Below are 5,000 nucleotides of genomic sequence, written 5' to 3' on the forward strand. Positions count from 1 at the left end.
ACGACTTTTCTTTAAAGATCTGAGACTCTCTTTTATGCTTCAGCTATCTGTTTTTCACTAATTTTCTGATTATTTAACTTACTCATTGTGATTTTAATTATTTTGTGGTATGATTGAGCTGTATAAGTTGATAATATGTTGTGTACATCTTCCCCTAATCTAATAAAAATTAATAATAATAAAAAAAAAATATATATATAATATATATATATATGTATATATGTATATATATATATATATATATATATATATATATATATATATATTATATATATATATATTATATAATTATATGTATATATTATATATATATATATATTTCATATATACATATATATATAAATATATGAATACATATATATATATATATATATATATATATATATATATATATATATTTATATATAATATATATATATATAATATTATATATTATATAAAATATATATATATATATATATATATATATACGCATATATACACACATGCATATGGATTTATCTGCCTTTATCTCTGTCTATTTCTTTATCTATCTTTATTTATCTCTATTTCTTTATATGTCCATTCCTTTATCTATCTCTTCATCTATCTGCCTTTATGTCCGTCTACCTCATCACCAATCTGCCTCCCTCTGTGTCTGTCTGTTTATCTCTCTATCTCTCTGTGTCTGTCTGGTTATCTCTCTATCTCTCTGTGTCTGTCTGTTTATCTCTCTATCTCTCTGTGTCTGTCTGGTTATCTCTCTATCTCTCTGTGTCTGTCTGTTTATCTCTCTATATCTCTGTGTGTGTCTGTTTATCTCTCTATCTCTCTGTGTCTGTCTGTTTATCTCTCTATCTCTCTGTGTCTGTCTGTTTATCTCTCTATCTCTCTGTGTCTGTCTGTTTATCTCTCTATCGCTCTGTGTCTGTCTGTTTATCTCTCTATCGCTCTGTGTCTGTCTGTTTATCTCTCTATCGCTCTGTGTCTGTCTGTTTATCTCTCTATCGCTCTGTGTCTGTCTGTTTATCTCTCTATCGCTCTGTGTCTGTCTGTTTATCTCTCTATCTCTCTGTGTCTGTCTGTTTATCTCTCTATCTCTCTGTGTCTGTCTGTTTATCTCTCTATCTCTCTGTGTCTGTCTGTTTATCTCTCTATCTCTCTGTTCACATGAGGGATGTTTGGACGCGTGACATATCCTGGCCAGATAAGAGCTTGATTCTGGACTGATTGTAGTTTGGCCATTTGGCTTTAGGAGAGAGTTTGTGTGTGTGTGTGTGTGTGTGTGTGTGTGTGTGTGAGGTGTTCTGTACCTCCCATGCAATATTTGCAATCCTTTATTTTTTGTTTGCAGTGAATACAATCTGCAATTGTGTTAGTGACAACTGTACACAATTATATATTTATCTATATCATTATTAAAATATATAATATATTTATTCATATCATTATTAATTTAATATATAATTACAATTATATATTGTAACACAATTATATATCTATTGATTTTCCAAAGTTATTATAAAAAGAGTAATAAAAAAAAGTACAGGGATCCAAGCAATATTTCCAATGGCAGTATTCTAGAGCTAATGAATGCAATTTGATAACTAAGGAAGAAACATGAGCAGCCAACTACTTATCTCTGAAGCAAAATTGTGTGACGGCAGAGTCCAATCACGTAAGTTCCATGGGGTCAAAGGGGAAGGAAACACCTCCGTGTCTCGGAGCAGACTGATTGATTGTTCCTACAATACAGTGTACGCACAGTATGTGCCAAATTACCATACGGATTGTTTTGTCAAGAAAATCAGTGCGACCACTCGTTTAGTGGCACAATGATAAAATGAGTGATCTCCCTCTCTCTCTCTCTCTCTCTCTCTCTCTCTCTCTCTCTCTCTCTCTCTCTCTCTCTCTCTCTCTCTCTCTCTCTCTCTCTCTCTCTCTCTCTCTCTCTCTCACTTATAGCTGACAGAGGCCGGGCCGCCTCGTGCATATAGCCCGGGCGAAGCGACGTCTTCGCAAATCTCTCTGAACTGAACTGATCTCTCTCTGGGGAGGCTGCGCGCAAGTATGTCTGTTTGTCACTTTGTGTGTATGTGTGTGTGTTTGCTTGTGTGTATATGTGTGTGTTTGTGTGTATGTGTGCGTGTTTGTGTGTATGTGTGTGTGTTTGTGTGTATGTGTGTGTGTTTGCTTATGTGTATATGTGTATGTATGTTTGCTTGTGTGTATATGTGTGTGTATATGTGTGTGTTTGCTTTTGTGTATGTGCGTGTGTTTGCTTTTGTGTATGTGTGTGTGTGTGTATGTGTGTGTGTTTGCTTGTGTGTATGTGTGTGTGTTAGCTTGTGTGTATGTGTGTATGTTAGCTTGTGTGTATGTGTGTGTGTTTGCTTATGTGTATATGTGTATGTATGTTTGCTTGTGTGTATATGTGTGTGTTTGCTTTTGTGTATGTGTGTGTGTTTGCTTTTGTGTATGTGTGTGTGTGTGTATGTGTGTGTGTTTGCTTGTGTGTATGTGTGTGTGTTAGCTTGTGTGTATGTGTGTATGTTAGCTTGTGTGTATGTGTGTGTGTTTGCTTGTGTGTATATATGTATGTGTGTTTGTTTGTGTGTATATGTGTTTGTGTGTTAGCTTGTGTGTATATGTATGAGTGTTTGTTTGTGTGTTTATATGGGTATGTGTGTTTGCTTCTGTGTATGAGTGTGTGTTTGCTTGTGTGTGTACGTGTGTGAGTATGTATATGAGTGTGTGTTTCCTTGTGTGTATGTGTGTGTGTTTGCTTGTGTGTATGTGTGTGTGTTTGCTTGTGTGTATGTGTGTGTGTATGTGTGTGTGTTTGCTTGTGTGTGTTAGCTTGTGTGTATATGTTTGAGTGTTTGCTTGTGTGTTTATATGGGTATGTGTGTTTGCTTCTGTGTATGAGTGTGTGTTTGCTTGTGTGTATATCTGTGTATTTGTTTGTGTAGACGTGTGTGAGTGTGTTTGTGTGTGTAGTAAATCCTATGGTATTATCTCCAAAGGTATGGGATGTTACACTCATGCAATGGACCAGGCTATCCACAAGATACATGCTGTCAAAATAGGGTGAAAAATGTGAGAAAGGAAAATTCTCGTCGCTTGGACCTTTGAGCTAAAATGACTCACTTGATCATTTAACTTCAATTCAGGAATATTGAGAAGGAAGGACAATGGTCATCAATAAGAGGTGAAGGAGGAATGTAGGAGGGAAGGGGGAAGGGAAAGAGGGAGGAGGAAGGGGAAGATAAGGTGGAGTGGGTAGGATGGAAGAAGGGAATGAGAAGGGAAATAAGGGAGGAGGAAGGGGAAGATAGGGGGAGGGGGAGGAGGAAGAGGGAGGGAAGGAGAAGGGAAAAAACAAGATAAGGGGGAAGGAGGAAGGGGGGAAGGGAGAGAGGAGGAAGAAGGGGAAGATATGGGGGAGGGGGTGGGGGAGGGGGAGGGGAAGGGAAGGAGAAGGGAAAGAGGAAGATAAGGAGGAGGGGAAAGTGAAGGGAAAGAGGGAGGAGAAAGGGGAAGAGAAGGAGGGGGATGGGATGGAAAGAAAAAGCGAAGGAAGAGGCAGATAAGGTAGAAGGTAATGAGATGGGAAAGAGGAGGAGGAGAAGAGAAGAGGGAGGAGAGAGAAAGAGGAGGTGGAGAGGAGAAAAACTAAGAGGAAGAAGATAAGGACGAAGGGGAGGTGTGAATGCGGAGGAAGAGGAAAATAAAGAGGAAAGGGAGAAGGGAAAACGTAGGAGAAAGAGGAAAATAAGGGGGAAGAAGGAAGTGGAGAAGGGAAAATGTAGGAGGAAGGGGAGGAGGAGGAAGAGGAAGTAGTTATATGCTGTGTGTAAATATAAAGAGGTATGGAGAAACATAGATCGAAAGAGGAGATAGGAATAGAGAGGAATAAGAAGAGAATCAGATAAAAAAGAAAGAGAGATAGAGAGATAGGAAGAAAGAGGGATAAGATAGAGAGATATGAAGATAGATGTAGAGGAAGAAAGATAGATAGAAGAAGAGATATAGACTAGAGAGATAGAAAGATAGAAAGACAGAAAGATAGGGAGACAAGTAGATGTCTTAATAAAACAGACAAGTAAGTGAAGTAAAATATAAACGCATTTTTTTTTTATCTTAATGAATTTAATTTAATTTAAACTTACTTTTTAATGTTGCAAATGATTTATCAATTGATGATCCACTCTAAACAGTGGATTAAACTAAATGAATGATAATTATCTAAAAAATAATAATAAATAAATAAAAGTTGTAAAAAAAAATAGGAATACATAAGTGGCAAAAGCCAAGAAAACAGAACATATTCACTCAATTTTATTGATATGAAAAACAAGATATCGAGAGTCCTGAAACACGCAAGAGAAATTTCCATTCCTTTCATTCAGAACTGATTCCGTTACGGAACCTATTACGCCACAGGACAAAATAGGTTCAGAAAAAATCAAACACATGTTCATGGGCAGTCTACACGTTTCCGGTCTCCCCAAAGAGGCTGTGAGGCAAAATAGGTATAGGTATTATCTATTGAGTATTAAGTGCAAATGATTCAATATCATCTAATAAGTATATGCGAGTACTCAGTGCAAAAGGGGTTCTCAGGTACATGGCCTTGGACTCTCACTTGTAGAGGAAATGCTCGAACATTAACACGAAGCTGAAATGAGCAAATCTCTTTGTCCCGTTGAGAATGAAATGAGTAATAAACATGTAATAAACATAAAGGTTATTCTTTGGGTAAAGGACCCAGAGGTCTTTCTGCTTTAGAAGAGTAACATAAGGTAAGGAGATGGCATGCATTGCTAGTATCATTCAAGAAAAGGTTATACTAATACTTATAGATATACTCATATATGATCATGTATCTATAGGGATATGAAGGGATAGACAGGAAACATATGAAAATATACATTTGCTTATGTTTTATCTTTTTTGAGGAAAAAAAATAGATAAAGTTGCAAGAAAACTACACTATTTCCTTCTCCATTGTCTCTTCC

The 5,000-nt window shown here is 36.6% G+C and overlaps 1 protein-coding gene across 1 annotated transcript in view; it reads right to left on the minus strand.

The window, feature by feature from the left end:
- Positions 1–4,321: 4,321 nt before the first annotated feature.
- The window catches only part of LOC147469591 (uncharacterized), a 6,770-nt gene continuing 6,091 nt past the window's right edge, over positions 4,322–5,000 (minus strand). Inside the window, exon 6 of the mRNA XM_086547899.1 lies at positions 4,322–5,000. This exon is cut by the window's right edge and continues 329 nt beyond it. The gene's annotated coding sequence lies outside the window, so the exon portion shown is untranslated.

This window comes from Penaeus japonicus, unplaced genomic scaffold (genome assembly GCF_977035675.1).
Source record: "Penaeus japonicus unplaced genomic scaffold, GWHDUDI00000001_assembly GWHDUDI00000020, whole genome shotgun sequence".
Lineage (NCBI taxonomy): Eukaryota > Metazoa > Arthropoda > Malacostraca > Decapoda > Penaeidae > Penaeus > Penaeus japonicus.